This window comes from Musa acuminata, chromosome BXJ1-1 (genome assembly GCF_036884655.1).
Source record: "Musa acuminata AAA Group cultivar baxijiao chromosome BXJ1-1, Cavendish_Baxijiao_AAA, whole genome shotgun sequence".
Classification (NCBI taxonomy): Eukaryota; Viridiplantae; Streptophyta; class Magnoliopsida; order Zingiberales; family Musaceae; genus Musa; species Musa acuminata.
The window spans coordinates 36,711,008-36,734,645 of record NC_088327.1 but is presented as its reverse complement, the minus strand read 5'-3'; the positions used below and the strand labels follow the sequence as shown (position 1 = coordinate 36,734,645).

General features: G+C 35.9%; 1 long non-coding RNA gene across 1 annotated transcript; it reads left to right on the top strand.

Moving 5' to 3' along the window:
* The first annotated feature begins 1,635 nt into the window (after nt 1–1,635).
* LOC135678306 (uncharacterized) lies at nt 1,636–15,252 on the top strand. Its single transcript, XR_010514894.1, has 3 exons — nt 1,636–10,596; nt 10,675–10,721; nt 12,969–15,252. It is a non-coding gene; the product is annotated as an uncharacterized LOC135678306 (long non-coding RNA).
* Nucleotides 15,253–23,638: the final 8,386 nt, after the last annotated feature.

The window sequence follows — 23,638 nt, the reverse complement described above, 5'->3', positions numbered from 1 at the left end:
AAATTCTGGATTGCATTCTAGATATTGCTCTTCTATTACAGATCATTCATCAATAATATTTTTAGACATGTTTCGATTCCTTTAGACTTTGTTTTTTCTCCTTTTGTTATATTATTCATCAATAATAACATTCCATAATCTTTCGAACAAATTAGTTGTCATTACTCATTACTAACAAAGAATTGTGACTTCTATTAGTCTCTCTGTTCCGTAAGAAAGCAAAAAAAAGACCTATCAAATTCTGGAATTGCATTTTAGATACTTCTCTTTATTATAGATCATTCATTGATAATATTTTTAGACACATTTTGATTCCTTTAGACTTTGTTTTTTCTCCTTTATTTGTGTGTTTTCCACTTTGCACTATTCTGACTATATATTCTGTAGCTGATATTTAACTAATCGTTTTATCATTTAAAAACTGACAATTTATCATATTAATAATATAGGTTTTCCTACCTTGTTGGATTTGCATGTAAAGGTACTGAACATAATACCTTCGCTATTGATGAGTCACTTAAAGACTTCGCACGATTAGCTGTCGGACTTTCAGTTGTTGGCTCCACTTTTCAAAATTGTTTTTTTTCCTACATTTGAACATGAGGCAGCAAATAGTTTCCTCATTGCTCTAAGTATGCATTTCTAGATGTCTAGAATTTAGGAGTATATTATTGTTTTGGTTGTCATGAACAAGGTTCGCAATATCGTACCGTACCGGTGTTTCGACCTGGGCTCGGTACGGTACGGTACGGTACGGTGTACCGACTGGTACCCCCAGGTGCATCGAGCGGTACACCTAATTTCAGTCCGTTAAACCCTCCGAAAATACCTGAAAATAAAAAAAAAAGTTAGGATAGGGTTTTCAAGTTATAAATAAATATAGTAATAGTATAAGTTTAGCAAAATCAATGTAAATTAGGTAAGAATAGTATCACATATCTTTTTCGGGCTTTGAGGTAGTTTTGTTCGAGGTTCGTATTTCAGCTCGTTATAGATTGAAATATCTACAGAAAAATCATTTGAATTGTTAGACTATTTTATTACAATATAAACTCTAAAATTCAAATTAATTAAATAATTATATATGTAGATATACCTGATTGTTGATTTTACCATCAAAACGAACGACGGGTCTCCACCCAATCTAACATTGGCTCTGAATCTTCGTTGTAGAATTGGAGGTCAATGGGATCAATATGATTCAAATATGTAATTTTAATCCAATATGATTTAAATTATGATAAAATCATCATTTATCTACACTAATTATACGATTAACATAGTTAATTTTTCATTAATTACGTCTCTTTCAACATTATAAACATGACAAATACCCTAATAGGTATTAAAGACATTGAATTGATATAAAATCGAATAAATTTTGATTAAATCATCATTAAAATGATTAATCACAGTATTAAATAACTTTAATAAAACTTAATTAAACTTATTTTACTATCATAAATATTATTCAATATTTAATATGCATAAACACACTAATCATAATCTTAAAGATCTTAATTACTCTCTAATTAAAGAAATCGAATATATATCTCTTGATTAAAAAGCTCTTCCTTTTAATCTTCCCAAATTAGTCTCGATTGAATTTATAAATCGTTGTTTTGTAGAGTTTAGGAGAGAAAAAAAAGTTTGAGAGAGAGTTTAAGAGAGTATAATGAAATAGGGGGGAAGAATGACTTAAATAGAATGAGAAAGGGCTCCAACGGTCAAATTGACCGTTGGAGCACTGTAGCACTGCTATAGTGTGGTAACGACCGTTGGAGCATTGTAGCACTGCTACAGTGTGGTAACGATCGAAATCGACCGTTACCGCTAGATATTACATCGTATCGTTCGATATGAGATTTTTTTGAATGTACCGCTCGGTAGCGGGCGGTCTGCGTACCGGTATGTACCGCCCGTACCGGGCGGTATAATTCGGTATTGCAGACCTTGGTCATGAATATAGAAATTCAGAAAATAAATCTATCTGAGATATTTTTTTTCTGCTGTTATGTAGTCCATTCTCTAATCTTATATAGGAAATATTTTATTGATGTCAGTTATCTAGTTTTACGTGACATGCCATATTTAGTAATTTGTGCATCTCTGTGTATTTGCCTCGTTCAAGATTCAGATTGTTCATTGTACCAACAACAACAAGAAGTGAAGATATCATGGGTAGCTACTATCATTTTCTAAAATGTTGTATGATTGGTTATAACCATTGAGTGTCATACAATTTCAACAAGGGTGATTTTGATTTATTTACTCTCAAGTGTTGGTGCTATCAGTTTTTTTGGTTATGTTAATGTTGCTCTGAGCTAGGAACTAGGTCAGAGTTTTTTTAAAAAAAATTGAAGAGAATCTCAAGAAGTAAGAAATCATGAAGACAAATGTCCATCTTTAAATATTTTTGTGATTTTAAATGGAATATTAAATGCAAAGCTACCTTTCTTGTGATCTTAGAGTTCTCTCTTGGTGATTGTTATTTGTCATAGCTTGATAAGATTAGTAACCAGATGACACTCACTTAATATGGGTTGTTTCTCTTTTATTTTCAAAATTTGCTATCAAGTAGATGCTAATGCAGACAAATTCCAATGATTTATGACCTCTCCTCGACCTTTAGGTATTAATGTTGGTGTGTTTGTCTTAATGAAATTTGGGACTCAATTGCTGATGGTTTCAGCTTGGTCATTTCTCAGATGATGGCGATTGCAATATGTGGATATGGAATTATGGGATAGTGTCACTTGGTAGAATGTTTTTTCTTTGATTATTAGCTCTTATGTTGTCTAGATTCAACTTCCAATAGCATTTTGTAGTGCTTGTGATCAAGATTTTAGTTATGCTCACTGATCCGAAGTTTTTGTTTATGTTCACTTATCCAAATTGAGAGATTTACATGAGCTCTTGAAATGTTGCTGAAGTCAAGTCTGCAATTTTGTGCCCTTAACATTGGAACTATAAATTTTTATGATGTGTTGTTAGCAAGAAGTTCTTATGCATTTATGATGCAATTATTACTATAGTTAATAAGGTTTTATAATGTGGCATTTTATATTGTTTGCTATGCTTTAGCTAAATTGACTTTACTCAACTCGATACTCAAAGAACATCCTTGTGTAATTTTTACGGTCCTTTTTGCTTATCATGTTATTACTTCTAAAATAATTAATTTGTAATTCTATGATGGTAAATGTACAATGTGAAATATTAAGTGTAAATAAAATCTCACTCAAATTGAAATGACTAGCAAAGCAAATTATAAAGGTATCGTACAAAGCTAGTTGTTAATTGGAACATATTTGTGCAGCATTCAACTGATATCTCAATAAAAGATGCTTCTTAATCAGGTTAAAACACATGTACTTATCCATACATTTTGAAGGTACACTCAATCAGTTACGTTTTGATATGGTAATTTGAAACTTTTATTTTTAGTCTCCATAGGTTAGGCTTTGTAGAATCACTAGATTTGGGTATAAAAGTAGATGCATAACTGAATCATGACACTTTTGGCTCATATCATATTATTTTTTATCACTAAATAGAAAGCTAGCTACTTAGTTTTGATGAACATCTTCTATTGTTTATAAAGCAAATTGTCATGCCCTGTAATTCTTTATGTTATTTTTCTTCTTTTATTTTTTCATGTAATATGGTATCAAAACTTAATCGTTGACCCGTATGCTCGTCCCTCTTGGATTTGTATGCTATGTTTGTATGTAGTTGTTTTTGCTTTTCATGTACTTTCCAACTTCCATGAATGAATTGAATATTGGTACTAATTTTAACGCAATATGATGTGATATAACACAAAAATACAAAAATTGTTAGTTGACCGGTACGGGGCGGTCCGCGTACGGGGCGGTCCGCGTACCGACAACTTGTCGGACCGGTACGTACCGCCCGTACCGGGCGGTATGGCTCGGTACGGCAAACCCTGATTTCAACCTAAGAGAACTGTAAACCACAGTATATTTCATAATAGTAAAGAGATACCAAACAAATAAATCTATGAGCTTGATAAAGGTGAGGCATTGTAATTCTGTTTATTATGTTTTTCCCTGTGAAATGAATAAAAATATCAAATTTATATGTCTTTCCATGAATAGACTAGGTCTTCTGCAACATAGATACACTTCTAATCCTAAGATAGGGCTAGAAAACTGGTGCCAAATGGGATATAATGTAGGTTCTAAATTTTGGAAGTTAGCTTACTAGATCAATAGTTCACAAATGCTTCATTATGGTGATAGTGGAGTAGTTCGGGTCCTTCCGATTAACAGGATCTTCATTGAATCTGAAGGTTCTGATTTGTGATTGTTTCAGTCTATGGGATTTATCTTGCTGAATCAGTTGTAGCTGTAGAAGAGTAGTAGCAATGTTCATGAGCTTGATAGACAAGCTTGTTATGTTTCATATAAATGTTCACCAATTAATGACATGGCTACTATTTCAGTATTTTTTCAATTCTGCTGTTGTGGTCATTTACCACAAGTTTCAGCATCCAAGCACTATATCTGAAATTTTCCTTTTGTAAGTATAACACCGACCTTTGAGTTGGTATTTCTTGTTTCCAACTTCCCAATTTGTTTACTGAGATTAAGGTAGTAGCAACGGTTGTGATTATTTATTGTGATTCCAGTAATATCACATGTGGTACCAAGTTTGAATTTGACATGATAATTCCGATTGAATTATTGAAGTCATCATTTTTTTAATAATATATTGATGGTCTTGTTGGATGTAATGGAGAAACAAAATGAATATTGGGTAAGCATTTGAAGTCTCCATCTCCAAAGTTACCATCCCTTCCAACACCTCTACCTCTGTGCCTCTTGCTATCGTCATGTACATCTTGTAAACTATCATTGGCCTTATGGACAAGGCTAATGCAGTGGAGATTGATGATCCTCAGGAAACTCCAGAGCCTGATCAAGACAAACAAGAAGCTCATGGCCAATGGTGCGTGCATCCTTTGCAAGAAGGGGATGGTGTATATACCAAGGTTCGTAATACGGTACCGTACCGTACCGGTATTTCGACCTGGGCTCGATACCGGTACGGTACGGTATACCGAGCGGTACACCTAGGTGTACCGAGTACTGTAGCACTGCTACAGTACTACAGTACACTCGGACCGATAACAGTCGGTCCGCGTACCGACAACCTGTCGGACCGGTACGTACCACCTGTACCGGGCGGTATGGCTCGGTACGACAGACCCACTATATACAACCTTCTTTTTCTCTTGATTAGTGGTTATTGGTGTTTGAATTGTAAAACTAGAAATCAGTTTTATGTTGTGAAATTATGCATCGAAGAACAAGAGAATGAATGTCTGACAAATTACCAATGAGATCATCTAGTATTTTTTTTATTAATGCACATATGCTTAGCTCACCCTTGTTATGCAGAATAATAGTTATTCATACTGGTCAGATTTTTTTTGTTTCCCTCGTGTTTCAAATGGTTTGAAAATTTCGTGCTTGACGTGGAGCCATCCAGAAAAGATCCATCTACTAGGTGCTTGTTAGTGTTTGACTTGAAGCCTCACACTTTGGATAAAAATTTGAGAGAATTTGTACATGAATGAACAACCAGTGTACTTTTTTTTCCCAAAAGTGGACAAATTTATATATCCAAGCTGATATTCTAGATATTGTTTGTCAAAAATGAACTAACAAAATGAAAGAATGCAGGAAGAACTCGTAAGATTCTGAACGTTTACATCTTGGGGCAATGTATCATTCGAACCAGAAGCTTAGCTTAAACACACACTTTACCTTCATTTGAATTAGTGAATTGGTCCCCCATCTCTCTCTCTCTGTTAAGCCTTCTGAATTTGTTAATGAAATATTGCAAATTGTTTTGAAGAGTTCAATTATTTCAAGAATTACTTCAATGCATTTTATTGGTATACTAAGTGAACTGATTTTCCAAAAAATTTAGAAGTCATATGTTAATTTATAAGTAAACCAAAGGGACGTCGCTTGTTTTTTTGCCCGCGTAGGAGAAAAACCCTCCCCCCGCACCAAAAAGGGTGACGAGGCAATCGCCCCTTTTTATGTTATATATATATATATGTATATGTATATATATATGTGTATATATATATATATATATATATAGATATCAAATGTACCTCTCGGTATACAGTACCATATCGTACCGAGCGAATCTCAAAACTCCGATATTGTATGAAATTTCAATCCTTGTCCTCAACATTCATTTATTATTCATTATAATCCTTGTCCTGAACATATATTTGTTATTCATTATAAGTTTTTGGCTTTTGTATATTGGATCTTAAATTGCTAAACTAAAAATGTAAGTATTGGAATGAAATCCTACAGAAAGAAACAAGATGTCTAATTAGTTTATGTCAACTAATCTAGACAAAAGTAAATAAATAATGGGTCGGACGGATAGTTTACATTATATGATTCAAGTTTCAAAAATTCTATATATTCTTGCAAAACTCTTAGGATATGCCGAAATAAAAGTTGCAATTGATCACAACAAGAAAAAAGATATAACTTAATTCCTCGATGGTGTGACAAAATTTGAACATTTTTTTTGTATTACAATATATGTCTCTTTAACTCAAGTCCATGATAGTGTAATCAATTTAATTGTCTTCTTTTATATAAATTATTATCTGAAAGAGTCTTCCCGTATTTTCTTAATTTCTGATTTTTTTTATTTTAGTACACTTGTTAATGGAGCTATCTCTTGATCTTCCAAGGCATTCCCTCATTAAGATATTAGGACAAGCTACCCAGTTGATATATGGATCTGAAAATTGAATAAAAGTTACATAAAGATTGCATCTTTCATGAAACAAATAGGATAAATATTTATATAGTTGGGTTTCCTTACCACAAATGGAGTACCAATAGACTAGGTTAATTAAAAATGTTCTCACCTTGAACGTTAGGCAGGAGGCAAGGTTAGGAGGAACAAATTTAAATGGACAAATTTATCTTATATAAGTATGTGTTAGACGTAAATAAATTTTTGCTTAGTTGTAAACAAGATGAAACATGTTCAATCTAGTAGAGTTATTATGTTGATGTGAATGCCTCAATCGAGAACTTCATTTTCTCTAGGTTTTTCTGCATTGGAAGTCGTTGTGTCATAGGTTAGTGATATGTTCAGAGATGGCTATGCTTAATTTCCCCCTTTCTCCACCAAAATCACAGCCATAGAGAAAACAAACTTTCTTATGTTTTTATGTGTTGGCAAAAAAATGTTTCTCATTGTTAGGTTTAAAAAAGCGAGTAGTGCCATGATTCAAAGGCCTCTTTGTTGTCTAATTAGACAGAAGTATACTTATTTTTCGGATCTACAATTGTCACTTTTAAATTCCTTCTAGGTGTTTCAATTTTGATCTTTCTCAAAGAAAATTAGTTTCTTTACTTGATTTCTTGTTATGAGTACTAATGTTTCTAACACCGCCAATGTCGGTCCCAAGCCCGAATGAAAAAGGTGGAGGGTTGCTTAAGGCCATAAAAAGCCAGTGTTGAAAACATGTTAGTACTCATAAGCATGATCCTAACTGTTTCATGGTAAGACTAGTCCGTCACAATAAATTGATGCAACGTATATTGACCTCTCCAGTTATTATGAGAAATAGAGTTTTCTGTTCCTAATTCTAACATTTAAAGTGCCCATTAGTTCTTTAAATCAAGGTCTGCAATACCGAATGATACTGCTCGTACCGAGCGGTACATACCGGTCCGTCAATAGACCAGTACACGGACCGCCCGCTACCGAGCGGTACCATCAATTAAGGCATTATCGTTATCGATTGAGGTGTTATTATCGACGGTGATCGAGGGAGAAGAAAGAAGAGGGAGAAGATGAAGAAAGAAATAGGAAATAAAGGTAGAACCTGGATGTCACCTCTCTCCTCCTCGCCTGTCGACTTCTCATCTGTGCGCGGGAGAAGATGCATCGGCTTGTGGGGCGGAGAGAAGCGAAGATTTTTTTTTTTTTCTTCTCTTCTTGGGTAATGTCGCCTCGGGCATCATCGCAATATTTTTGTTTTTTAGATTTCATAATTTTTTTTTATCTGCGACGTCGCCCCGCATAGAGGTAAACTGTGCGGTTTACCTATATATATATATATATATATATACACACACACACACACAGCGGTATACCAAAATATACCACTCGGTATATAGTATCATACCGTATCGAATTAGTCTTGAAATTTTGGTATGGTACAAAATTTCAATCCTTGATTTAAGTGACGTCTTTTATGGACTAACATGCAAATATCGGGACTATGTAACTTATATATCATGAACTAGCATTGTCCATAATGTAAGTTACTCATCTAAGAAACCAACAAGTATGCTTTCTATGGATGATAATTGTTAGGACGGGAAACCACAGCATGTGGATAAGGTTCTTAATGGTGAAATTTTATAGGTTGGATCAAGGTATGCAATACCGTACCGTATTAGTATTTCGAGGTTGGCTCGGTATGGTACAGTACTGTATACCGAGCGGTACGCTAGGGTGTACCAAGCGGTACACCTAATTTAGGTGTAAGACCCTCCGAAAATACCTAAAAATAAAAAAAAAAGTTAGGATAGGATTTTTAAGTTAGAAATAAATATAGTAATAGCATAAGTTTAGTAAAATCAATGTAAATTAGGTAAGAATAGTATCACATATTTTTTTCAGGCTTTGAAGAATATCTTATGCAAGGTTCGTATTTCAATTCAGTACGGATTATCCTTATGTAAACATACCTCTTGATTAGAAAGTTCTTCCTCTTAATCTTTCTAAATTAGCCTCGATTCAATTCACAAATCGTTGTTTTGTAGAGTTTAGGAGAGCACAAATGTGAGAAAAAAAGAGTTTGAGATAGTTTAAGAGAGTATGAGAATGTAATGGAGTGAAATAAAGGAGAAGAAGGGTTTAAATACCATAAGAAAGGGTTCCAACAGTCAATTTGACCATTGGAGCACTGTATCACTATTACCGAGCGGTTTTAAATATTTCTTCCTCTTACTGTAGCATTGTAGCACTCTAGCATGTTCTATCTGGTAGCGGGCGGTTCGCGTATCGGTATGTCGTCGGATCGGTACGTATCGCCCGTACCGGGTGGTACCATTCTAAATTGGTTGGATCAAGATTGACAATCCTTGGAACATGATGAGATAAACTACTCCACTTTATTTGACTTTGTGAACTAAAACTTGATGGTTAATTTTTTTTTTAACTTTTTATTGGCAGCTGCAATGACATATATGAATCTCCAATTGAATTGTGAGAGACACGATGGCTATGCAGGTCCATTTCTCAAAGGATTTGGACTGCCATTTACAAGGACAAGTCTCCACATTGTTAGTTACAGATGTTCTTCTGTTTCTTCTTTGCATTTTGTTCTGTAATATTTTGTGTCAAACATTGAAATAATTATAGATGATGTGTTCCATATTACTTAATAGAAATTCTTTTGCTTTTTGGCTTTCCACGTGTTCAAAAGTGTTCTTTCTTAGTTTAGAGGATTCCACAATAAGTTTATGAAGAAACTAATGTTAATTAAATTATTTTTTCATGCATATTATGTGAATGGATATGGTTTCTTATCAAATCAATTTACAACCTGATTTGGCAATTTTGTACTTGAATAGTTGGGTCTGTCTTCAATATTTGATGAAATTGTTAAAACTGAAGTAACCAGGCACATGCAACTTAATGATTACTTGAGCTTGTTTGGGGAAGAATTCAAATGAACTGAAGATTATTAGGATGCTTCTTATTTGAATGTCTTGGATATATCTGCAGCGGAAGAAGGCAGTCCTCATGTCTTATTTGGATGTGCTTCACAAGTATGTTCTAAATGATCACCTACCCTATAATGTTTTTTAAACTAATTATCCTGTTTTTTTCCTATTGGAATAACTTTTAGCCACCAGGAGTCTGCTTCTGTAACTAAATTGCCGAGTGTTTACATTCTTTTATAATGAATAGATAGCTTCTCCTGTTCTGCAAATTGGCTAACAGTAATTCAAAATTTTCGTCCCTATTACCACTTATACAAGCACTGCTTCCAGGTGAAAGGTCTCTGTTTTAAGTTAAAACTTTTAACACCTTTTACTAGTTTATATATTAATTAATTTGGATGGATTCTGATTTCCTTTCATTTGATGGCACGTCTTCCTCCAATTAGCCTCCTAAATCAAGTTGATGATAGTTTTTCTTTGTCGAAACATCCTTCTGTCCAGCATGCTCTCTCTCAGGTTCAGCAGTGATGCATCTGGGTGATATACGTTACATGCATTTGTATTCTTATCAAAAGTCTCAACAATTCATATTAATCTGTTGTTGCAGATAATAATAATTTCATCGTCATCTTCTTAATGCTTGTGCGGGCTATCTGTCTTCATTCTTATCATCTCGTGTTTGTTGGTTTCATACCAAGTTTAATTATGAATAGACAACTTACTTTTTGGCTTTCTTAGTAAGCATTTATTTTTCAATCTTCAGGCAAAAGCAGCATGTGTATTGATTGATTTATGCTTTGGACCATTATCACCATGGATATATACAATTACTGCAAAGGTTTCATCTTTTCCCATAATAAGTCTACATATTAAGTCAACAACTTGTATTTTTGTAACTGCATCGACCCTTTTTCAGGTTGATCTTGCAATTGAACTTCCGGAGGACCTCTTGGTGTTATTCAAGTAATTCCATCATTCTTCTTGTTTTTATTACTGTTATGAAGGCTTAATTCTTTATTATAATGAATGCTCGTTTGGTTGGTTGGTTGGTTATGAAGTCATGGATACAAGTGCAAGATATTGATATGATGGATATGGGCATGTATCAATGTATAATGTTTACTATTTAATGTGACAAAATTTGGTATTTATTTAATGTTAGAATAGGTAGATGTATATAAATCATGATTCATCATAATTAACCTATTCATCATGAAAATATATAAATAATGTTTGGTGAATTATCTAACGTAAGCAATTAAAACTATCTATGTTTGATGAGTACTTGATCATTTCTTGGTGCAGATCTGACTTTTTTTGTGTTCAATACATTGTGATTTATTGTGGATGATCAAATTATCAATCATTAATTTTCTCGTGAAATAATCTTCTCATTTTGAGAAAAATGTTATTTGATTTGAACATCATAGCCCTAGCATAACAAAGACTATGAAGTTCAGAGGCAATTTGTTCTGCTGTGGTATAATATTTGATGATGATTGTTCAGATGGCAATTAGTTTCACCATTTGATGATGTATGATAATATTTCAAGTTTGCCAGCAGTGGTTGATGATTGTCGAGCTATGTCATGCTAGTATAATACTAGCATGGTGTTTGGTTTTATACCAAGGATGTCCCTGAACACACAATCAAGCACAAGGCTTGTTCCAGCCATATGTTTAAACCGTGCTGATCGACATGTATTGTACTGACATGACCATCCTGATGAACTAAAAAAACACTTTCTATGACCTATCATAGATGTTATTTTGTGATCCATCTATTACCTTATTGTGAAGATTCCGACAATATCAGTCATTTGTACACTTGAATAAAACCTTGATCTCTTGAATTTGATCATGATCATGATAACAGTTATTGTGAAACTGAAAATTTTGTCTGTTGGATTGTAGTTTTCCTTTTTTTCTAGAGTGCCAATAAAGAACCTACTGTTTGAGTGTTCTGATGATACAACTATGACACAGCCTTGTACAGAGTTCTTTGTAGTGTTGTGCTCAACTCTTATGGGACTTTTATGGGCCAATATAACTACTGTTGTGTCTTGGAAAGCTATATATTTCTTAATGGGTAGCAGATTATTTTTTACATGTTTCTTAGATACCAATATACACTTAAAATATACACTTCAAATCCTGTGAATGCAAGTCCTTTAGTTCTAGTTACTGTCATTTAGTATTTTTTAGTTCATGAACCCTGTATGTGACATCCATCTTTCATCTGTGTGTGCTCAAGAAATTATGAATTTCATCACAATGCCCCAGTTATTATCCAATTTCACTAACAGTTATGTCCAGGATACATCTTGACTCTATGATTTCGCAGAGCTGATTTTATCAAGATTACAAAATAGGATAATAAGTTGTATCATATATTATAATTTATAGACTGGCCAAGGACCTTGCATTTGATTAGGTACTAAGATCTTACTGATACTTATTGCATTATGATCTTAATTTTTTACTGATTTCATCAGGCTTTTTTTTTTATATGCACAATTGGTCAAAAAAAAATCAGTTGGGTCCTGATGCAATACCTTGTTTCTGTGGCATGTATTTAGCAACAGGTTTTAGTATGAAAATGTCTCTTTGTGAGTTCCACACATTGCAGCTACCAACATGCATGTGACAGCGCTCTTGCACACTTTCACTATGTTGTTTCTAAGACTAATGAAGTTTTTAAGGTACAATAAAACATTTTCTTTATGGAACCATATATTCTAACTTCTAAGAACCTACGATGGAATATTTTTAGTGTCACATTTTCTGCAGGCACATTTGACGAAAAGAGCATTTCCTGTTATTTACTTATGGTGGATCATGTTTCTTATGTAGGATAAGATTTTTTTCATGTAGCTTTTATGCATGAAACAATAAGGATCCTACCTGTGAATTTGGAATTAGCTATGGTTGGTTTATTCAAATCCTGCAAGTCCTTTAGTTCTAGTCATTATCATTTAGTACTTTTTAGTTCATGAACCCTATATGTGACATCCATCTTTCATCTGTGTGTGCTCAAGAAACTATGAATTTTGTCACAATACCCCAGTTATTATCCAAATTTTATCCACTTCCTCCTGAATAAAAATTCAAGAAAAGGAAAAAAAATCTTGATACACTTTCGTATGACAGATTATGCACTTATTTTCATGCTTCATGTTTGGTTGACTTTGTTCATAATGTCCCTACCAGGTGTTTTCATAATCTGCTAGCCATGCTTATGTTGCTTTGAAGCAAGGTATACAATTTGAATGGTACCGCTCGGTACGGACGGTACGTGCCAGTCCGACAGGTTATCGGTATGCGGATTGTCCGTTACCGCCCGGCACAGCTCGGTAACGGTCGATTTCGACCCTTTCTCATGTTTTTAAACCCTTCTTCTCTCCTATTTCACTTCATTTTATTCTCACTCTCTTAAACTATCTCAAACTTTTTTTTTCTCATATTTGTGTTATCCTAAACTCCATTACACCTAAATTAGGCGTACCGCTTGGTATGTCATACCGTACCATACCGAACCAACCTCGAAACACCGGTATGATATGGTATTTCAATCCTTGCTTTGAAATATATCTTGTTGGTCTTGTCTGGGCATATGGATGATGTACTGTCAAAATATAAGGTTTGACCTATTGAAGTATCAAGCATAATTTTGCTTACTCTTTCCAGTCAGATAGATGATGCTTTTACCATCCGTGTAGGAATTTGAACATAGGCTTCTATTTCTTTTGGAGATGCTAGAACCCTTCCTTGATCTTGTGATTACTGGAACAAAGAATACAACTTCTGCTTATGATATACACTTGGAGAAATAGAAGAACTGTTGTATTGCATTCAATGTTATATGTACTGCATTATGAAGGCCTGCCATTCTTCCTTTTGTGGAATCTGAATGGAGACGTGGATCTATCGCACCAAGGTCTACTGTAACAGTATATGATAATATCATAGGAAAAATAAAAAAAACTTTAACATCTTTATAGTTTATACTTTATAGTGCTTATTTTTGGAGATGCAAAGAGAGAGAATGAAGTGATCGGTGAAGACTGTAGTTTAAAAAGATGTGAGAGTCAAAAAAGAAGAAATTATTTTTTGTTTTTTTTTCCCTGCAACAAAAAGAATATTATCAAATGCACCTTGTTGGTTGTTACATTACTTGGTTTTCATTTAGCTGACAATATACTTGTACTCCTTTTTGTTTTGGGGTCACATATGTCATTTCCTTTAGATATTGACCTTTACAAATGTTCATTTCCTAAGGTGGCTGATCAAGAGTCTTTAGCTGTTTCTTCTGACTTTGTGATATGTTCTCATGGGGCTTCTAGCACATCCAGTAATCTGGATGAAGCAAAGAGAAAGATTGATGCATCTAAAGCTGCCACAAGAAAAGATGTACTCCAAGATGCTAATCTGTAGTTTGCTCCTAGAGATCTGTCAAAAATTGTTTTGACAAGTGTTTCCAAGGGACTGGATCAGATTGAATTTCGCTTGTGGTGTTTCAGAGGTGAATAAGATTTCAAATAACAACTTTCAGAATATTGGTTTCTTTGCTGATTACTTGTATTCACAAGCATATTATCTACAACTTGTAAACTATCAAGATTCGGTATATAGGGCTTCCCAATTTGAACATTTGGCAGTTGATTTGTGTTCCCAGCATGACATGACCCTAGAAAGCCATGAAGCTGCAATAGAAGCCATACTCTTGGCTACAGAATGTTATGTCAACTCATTCTTTGAAAATCATTGGATCCAAATTCAAGAATAAAAATGGATTAGTGGTGTTTTATAAAGACCTTAAGAGATGTAATGTCAATCTGGAGACAATAGCTTATCTTGAAAGTAAAAGAGATATAACTGTTCTACAAATTCTGCTTCCGCTAAACTGGACCTCGAATCTGGGAGAATTTTGGCTCTTGGGAAAACCTTGTACATATTATTTTGAAGGTAATCAGCAGGCTTTGGAAATATCACAAGTCGACATTGAATCAGCTGATGTGGCAACATTGATTAGGCAGAATCAACCATTGCTTTGTCACTTTGTAATCCTCCTTCAGAGTCTCCCCTCTTTCTACTGCATTCTGCAACTGAGTTATCCTGTTCTGTAGAGAATGTTAATGACATTATACTGCAGTCAGCTGCAAATCTTAGTGGACAAATTACAACTTTGTACACCCAACTGAAAGCAAGCAACATACAGCTTGAAATGGAAAAGTTACATGGGCTGCAAAGGTGCTGGGCACTTCTTGAAAGATTAATAATAACATCTTCTGGAAATGATGAACGGACATATCCCATTGGCATCAAAAGTGCTGGTTTCATCTACAGAACTTTATTCCACATTTATCGTGGATGCAGAAAATATCCAGATTTTCAAGTTGCATATGTCCATTTTCTAGATTTTTAGGATGGGTGTCAGTATCTTGAAATGCAAAGCAATACTTGAAGGGACACATGTTTATTACCTCTGATCTTTCACAAATTTTATCATTTTTTTATCAATTTTTGCGGATGAGTTAGCACTTATCGATAATTTAGTAAAAGAATTTTTAATCTGCATATTCATATCCATCAGTCAGATGTATCCATCAGTCAGATGCTAAACTATTATTTCAAGTATTTTCTCCTCACCTGCATATGTTATTCTCAAATATGAGAAAACAGTTTGGTGAGTTTGGAGAAATAATTTGGAAGTTGTTGGTATACAACTAAACTCTCTTCCATGCAATATTGTTGTTCCAGATATCCTCTTCTAGTTTGTTGACCTTGGTTTGTGGTCATTATCTGAACCATCTTCATGTTACAAAAAGTACTATTCCTTTGATATGTCATGTCGCTAGAAACGCCAAGGCTATTATTTTTTGTGTGCTTAAATCGATTATTGTTGAGCACATGCAAGCATTGGTTAATAAAATATCCAGGGTAGCTCACATCTTGATATCTCTTTATTGGCAAGTGGCATCTGCTATGCTTGATTTTCTATTCAAGTTGCTTGAGAACATTACTTTCTCCTATGGTTTCTTCTCTATGTTCTATAAGTTTAATTTTCTATTGTAATGCACTAAAAATTTCATAGTATTTGTAGACTGATAAATGGCTATCATGAAAGGAGCATTGATAACCTTAGCAGTAAACTGATAATGAGACTTTATTGGTGGGTTTATTCTGTATAATGTTGGGTCATTCAGAACCAGAACAGTCATTTGTTGCATTACATCATCTTGAGAGAATTATTGACCTACGCAGCTACAATGGTGTGAATGAACTATCTAACACGGTTAAACAAATTTTGGTTTGCTCTCGGTTACTAGGGGCTCTTCCTGAATAAGTAGCTTCCATTTGAGTTACAAAGACAAGGGATAGAGTGATGGTAGTAGCATTATCTCACCCTTCAATGCTGTAGTGAACATATGCATTGGTGTTGTTACTAGCCTTTATCCTATATATAGAAAGAGCTCAACTACAATCCTTTCTTGTAGCCACTTATACCATCCTTCAAGAAATGGGCAAAGTTACCAATTCAATGGAAGTGGGTCATTTAACAAGACTTTCATTCCATATTCTGGCAAGTGCATGTCTTTATTCTCCTACTGAGGATATTACTTTGATACTTGAAAGTGTTTGATGAACCTGGGCTCATAAGTTAGATTTTCTGAAAGAGACAAATATGATGAGTTAGTTCTGGACACGAATTTTGAGCTAAAGCATTATTTATTTTATTATTTTATATGAGTCCCTATCTTTACATATATTATTTTGTAGGACCTTACGTCTACCTAAATACATGGTCTAACATTGATCTGTATTATTTATATATGATCCTTTTGGATGATACTAAGTGGTACAGGTCTGTGTACTACTCAATATATGATCATATTAGACCAATAGATTATTGATACTAGTTTTTTATCAAGATTTAAATTTATAGTTTCAAATATCATAGCATATGGAGGATACTACTGATATACACTTGAATTGATTATATAACTATACTAAGTGAGAGAGAAAGTACTAGCACCACCAATTCATCCCACCATCCGAAGGAGGCCACCTAAGTAAAAGTATGGGAGCCCCCATCAACTCTTTGCAGCCATCAATAGGGGATCAACCCATGATCCCTTTGTCCCGACTTCCCAAAGAAAGCTCGCAAGACCCACTCTTGGCTGACACCACAATTGAAGAAATGGCCACGCCCCTGCATTAATGATTGATGGCATGGTTCGACTCCCTGACACCTCCCGTTCAGATGACTAAAGGAGGGATCACTCCTTGTGTGACTCAAAGTGACTAAAAGGTTAGATAGTGACCACCCTCCCGATCGCTCAATGTTAATGTCGATCTCGAGATAACACATCGGTATGCCACCTCCATTAATGTCTCATAACAAGCAAGGTAGGGGGCACCCTCACCAATCCTTGTCCTTGCTGTCAGGTGCCCAGGTATAAAAACCAAATCTAGGCTAAACAGGGGCAAGCGAGTGAACATTACACTTTTATAAATACTATTAACTCTCTCCTCCCCCATCCCTCTAACTTAAGCATTGGAGGGGTCACGTTGGAACATCCCATGGGCAAGGCGACTTGTCCTCTCAGACCAATGTGGGGAAATCTCGAGGGCGACATCACATGCGCAACGAAAGAATAGAAAATAAAATCTCCAAATTTCTCAAATATATGTTCGTTGTCGTGTGAAGATTAGTGCACAAAATTCTCGAAACTTAAAACTGCATATATTAAAGATTGTGTTACCTAGGGAGATCGTATATCCTTGAATCCCTACAAATCTGTAGGAGATGATGAAGGAAGTCAAACAAGGAAGTCAAACGCCCTCTTCTCTAATAGTGATCCACATAGCAGGGCTGCAACGATACTCCTCAAATCTTCAGGCTTGTTATCTGAGGAGGAGAAGGGGAAAGGAGAATAGGAGATGACAACCCAAAGAGGCTCTAGCCTATGAACCATTGGTTCCCTTCTATTTATAGAGGTCCCCTATCAACTTAACCCTATTGGATCCTGCCATATTGGGTATTGGATCTTAATCCAACTACCCAAGCTTCTTAGATTAGTGGATCTCTATCAAATAATCTCTCTTATTGGATCTCTATCCAATAATCTCTTTCTTATTGGATCTCATCCATAGGATTCAATAATTCAGGGGCTTATTGGATATCTAATAAGATAGGGGCTCCGGCAGATATCTCATATTTGAACCTCTACTCATCGCAACGCCTATCATATGTGTGTGACCCTCTAGGCCCAATATCGAGCTGGTCGTGAGTCATACTTGTTAGAACTCCTTTTCGCTTAGTGAATTATTACATCGATAATAATTCGCTCGACTCATCGACTACGGACGTACTAGGCCACTACGTACAGGAGAATCCAATCAATTGGACCTATCAATCCTCAGTTATCATATACCTATAGTCTCTAATTCATCTAATATCCTAGAGTCCATATATCGAGCATAGTATTGTCAAACCCATATAGTTTCTACTTGAGTCTTGCTCTAATCGGATTCTCCCGAAGAACTCTTTCTCTCTCAATCCGAATGACCCTAGCTAGGGATTTGTTTAAGAAAGAACAAATTGAATATTTCTCTCATGACACTAAGATCGGATGATCCTCTATTAACACTCAATAGTCCTCGAAAGTTTGGATACCACTCTCGATGACCGGTTGTGCTAGATCTGGAACCTCCAGACTTATAAGTCTAGTATCAAAGAGTGAAGTACTCATACAAGACATTCTTAATGTCTCAATTCTAATGACCAGATATACCACTAAGTCTATATAATCACTATCTGACTATAAGGCATCATCAACCATCTAGCATTTCATAAGCAGATCAATCAGTAAACTCCTCCAATGAGCACATATATTATATCCCTGGTGTCCCCACACGAGCAGCTATGAGGCTAGTTACATCCATCATATAGACGGGTATACAGCACACCAGTCTATCTAGTTATCTCGATGTCCCTCTCGAGTTACCTATGACCGGGATTATTTAGGGTTTGTGTTTAAAGGTGAATCGGTCTCATTATCGTGACCTCATCACGATCCGATTCTCATTGCACAGATATATATATATATATATATATATATATATATATATATATATATAACAAGCAATATAAAGTGATAAAATATCAAATAATAATAATAAGCAAAATGACTGTGTGTCAAGTTACACGTGCCATCACTCACATGATTGGCTTGTAGGACACCTATGACTAACAATTTCCCACTTGACCTAAAGCAAATCATCTATGTGTCCCCATCAAACCCCTGTGACGCTCAAAGATAATCTAAGACAACAGCTTTATCAACGGATCTGTGATGTTATCTTCAAATGGAACTCTTTCCACTATTATATCTCCTCGGGCCATGATCTATTTAATAAGTTGGAACATCCTCAGAACACTTCTGATGATACCTGAGTTCCTTCGTTTGAGCAATTAACTGTTATTCTCACAATATAAGGGAATCAGCTCCTCGCTGCTTGGCACAACTCCCAAATATGTGACGAACTTCTTTATCCAGACTCTCTCCGTTGTTGCCTTTGTTGCGGCAATGTACTCCGCCTCTATGGTCGAGTCAGTTGTAGTATCTTGCTTGGAACTCTTCCAACACACTGCTCCTCCATTCAGGATGTACATATACCTCGAATTTGACTTGCTATCATCGATATCAGATTAGAAACTCGAGTCTATGTAGCCTTCAACCTTGAGGCTACTATCTCTGTTGGAAAATCTTAGGGGCGACATCACATACGCAGCGGAAGAACAAGAAAACAAAATCCCCGATTCCCAAAGAGATGTTCGTCGTCGTGCGAAGATTGGTGCGCAAAATCCACGAAACTGAAAAACTACGTATAGAGTAGATTGTGTTACCTAGGGAGATCGTATATCCTTGTTTCCTTGCAGATATTTAGGAGAGGGTGAAGGCGGTCAAGTGTCCTCCTCTCTAGCGGCGATCCACACAGTAGGCCTGCGACGACGCTTCTCAAAACTCCATGCCTGCTCTGAGGTGGAGAGGGGAAGGAGAATAGGAGGGGCAAGCAAAGGCTCTAACCTATGAGGCTCTGAATCCCTCCTATTTATAGAGGTCCCCTGTCAAACCCTAATGGATCCTCCCCTAGTGGGTATTGGATCTGCATCCAATAACCCAAGCCTTTTATATTAGTGGATCTCTATCCAATAATCTCTCATGGGCTCTTATTGGATCTCGTCTATGAGATTCAATAATTCAGGGGCTTATTGGATATCCAATAAGACAAGGGCTCCATCGGATATCTCATATCCGAACCTCTACTCATCGCAATGCCTACCATATGTGTGTGACCCTCTAGGCCCAATATCGAGCTGGCCGTGAGTCATACTTGTCAGAACTCCTTCTAACTCAGTGAATTATTATCTCTGTAATAATTCACTCGACTCATCGACTACGGACGTACTAGGCCACTACGCTGTAGTCCCCAGACGATATAGGGGAATCCAATCCTTTAGACCTGTTTGTCCTCAGTTACCGTGTACCTATAGTCCCTCATCCATCTAATATCCTAGAGACCGTACATCGAGCATGGTGCTGTCAGACTCATACAGTTTCTACTCGAGTCTCGCCCTAATCGGATTGTCTTGGAGAACTCTTTCCCTCTCAACCCGAATGACCCTGGCTAGGGATTTGTCTGAGCAAGAACACATGGGATATTCCTCTCATAACGCCGAGAGTGGATGATCCTCTATCGACACTCAATAGCTCTCGTAAGGTTGATTACCACTCCCAATGACCAGCCGTACTAGATCTAGGACAGCCAAACCTATAAGTCTGGTATCAAAGAGTGGAGCACTCATACAGGACATCCTTGGTGTCTCAAGTCTAAGAACTAGATATACCACTAGGACTACGGAATCACTGTATGACAATAAGGCATCATCAACCATCCAGCATTCCGTAAGCGGATCAATCAGTGAACTCATTCTCCAATGAGCACTTGTACTGTATCCTAATGTCCCTACACGAGCAGCTATGAGACCAGCTGCATCCATCATATAGACAGGTATACAGCACACCAGTTTGTCTGGTTATCACGATGTCCCTCTCGAGTAACCTATGACCGGGATTATTTAGGATATGTGTTTAAAGGTGAATCGATCTCATTTTCGTGATCTCATCATGATCCGATTCCCATTGCACAAATCCAAGGACATCACAATATATATGTGCATATATGCAATAGTTATAAAGTGATATATGGCAAAATATAATAAGCAAAAAGATTCTGTATCAAGTCACACGTGCCATCACTCACGTGATTGGCTTGCTGGGCACCTATGACTAGTAATCTCCCACTTGACCTAAAGCCAATCACCTATGTGTCTGATCCCCATCAGACCCCTGTGACCCTCAAAGACAATCTGAAACAACAGCTTTGTCAGTGGATCTGCAATGTTATCTTCGGATGAAACTCTTTCCACTGCTACATCTCCTTGGGTTACAATCTCTTTGATAAGGTAGAACCTCCTCAGAACATGCTTAGATTTCTGATGAGACCTAGGTTCCTTCGCTTGAGCAATCACCTTATTGTTGTCGCAATATAAGGAGATCGGCTCCTCGCTACCCGGTACAACTCCCAAATCTATGATGAACTTCTTCACCCAGACTCCCTCCTTTGTTGTATCTGATGCAGCAATGTACTCCGCCTCTGTGGTCGAGTCAACAGTAGTATCTTGCTTGGAACTCTTCTAGCAAACTGCTCCTCCATTCAAGGTGTACACATACCCCGAATTTGACTTGCTATCATCGACATCAGACTGAAAACTTGAGTCTGTGTAGCCTTCAACCTTAAGGCTAGTACCTTCATATACTAGTAAAAGATCCTTAGTCCTTCTCAAGTACTTAAGGATACACTTTACTGCTTTCCAGTTCTCCAAGCCTGGATTCGCCTAATACCTGCTCGTGACACTTAGAGCATGTGTTATATCAGGCCTAGTACATAGCATGACATACATGATAGACCCTATTGCTGAGGCATAAGGTATCATATCCCATGTCTCATCGGTATGAGACCTCTCTTGGAATTTTTCATGCCAAACCTTTTGACAATGGTTTCTTTGTACCTGGACTGGGACAAGCCAAGCATCCTCTTGGATCTATCTCTATAGATTCTAATCCCCAAGATATAGGATGCTTCCCCTAAGTTCTTTATGGAGAAGTGTCTAGATAACCAAGCTATTACTGTGGATAGCATTCCTACGTCATTCCCAATGATCAGGATATCATCCACATATAACACCAAAAAGGTGATAGCGCTGCCACTTACCTTCTTGTACACACAAGGCTCATCTTCATTCTTAACGAAGTCATAAGATCTGATTGCCTCATCAAATCTTATGTTCCAAATTCGAGAAGCTTGCTTTAGTCCAAAATGGATCTAAGCAACCTACACACCTTATCTGAGCAGTTCTTGGACACGAATCCCTCGGGTTGCATCATATACACCTCCTCCTCGAGGTTCCCAGTGAGGAATGCAGTTTTCACATCCATATGCCAGATCTCATACTCATAGTGTGCTGTAATAGCCAATAGAATTCTGATGGATTTCAGCATTGCTACGGGTGAGAAGGTTTCGTCGTAGTCAACACCTTGCCTTTGACGATACCCCTTAGCCACTAGCCTTGCTTTATAGGTCTCTACCTTTGTAACACCCCTTATTTTTTTGAAAATTTATAAATATTTATTTGTAAATATGAGGATTTTTTTAAAAATAATTCTTTAGCACTAAATATTTTTTTTATATATTAAAAATATTGTAAGGGACCAAAATGTGAATCTCACTAATTGAAGGTGATTTGTGAAAGATTCACACTAAAAATAAAAAAATAAAAAAAAATAAAATGGAGGACATATGTCATTAGCAAGGATGAGCCACTTACATTTATTCTTAAGATGACACCTAAACCTCTATGCATGCTTGTCACCTCACTATTTTAGCATGAGCCAAACCTAAGTAATTTAAGGCACAATTGAGGGAAACTTTGCAGCCAACGTAACTTGAGAAGAGAAGAAGGAATTGAAGGAGAAGAGAAAGAGAAAGAATTGAAGAAGAAGAAGTTTTATCTTGGCTTAAAGCTTTGTATCAAATCCACCACATTTGGAAATCAAAACTTTTTAAGGCAAGTGTTCTAACCCATCCTAGAGATAAATTTTGATCCTTGTTTTCACCTTGATTTTGAGAAAATTGGGAGATTGTGGCTGCATGTAAGATATCTATGCCGTTTATACATCAGATGTTGAATCTGAAAATTTTCAGATTTTGACCTTTTAGTACTCGTTTGACCATAAATTTTTGCACCAATTTTGGATTGAGGAAAAACCTCTTTCATACGAAAGGAGACTTATAGAACTTTCTTTGACAAAAAAATTGAAAGATTTGGAGTAAATTTACATATCCAAACAATTGAATGAAAAGACCTCATATATTTGGTAAAACAGATACTATGAATTCTGACCTTCTGTTACTAAATTGCTCATAACTCTCTAGTGAAAATTTTGAATTATGTTAAACTTAGTTCTTTGGAGACTAGGTTCGCATATCTTTCTTTTGACACCTAATTTGAAAATTTTGAAGTATGTTTTCCTTCTGAAACATCTATTTAAATTAATTCTATCAATTTTGCAAAATAGAGATGATCAATTCTGACCTTCTTTTACTGAATTGCTCATAACTCTCTAGTGAAAATTCTGTATTATGCAAAACTTAGTTTTTCGGAAACTAGATTCGCATATCTTTCTTTTGACATATAATATAGAAATTTTGAAGTACGTTTGCCTTTTGAAAAATCTGTTTAAATTGATTCT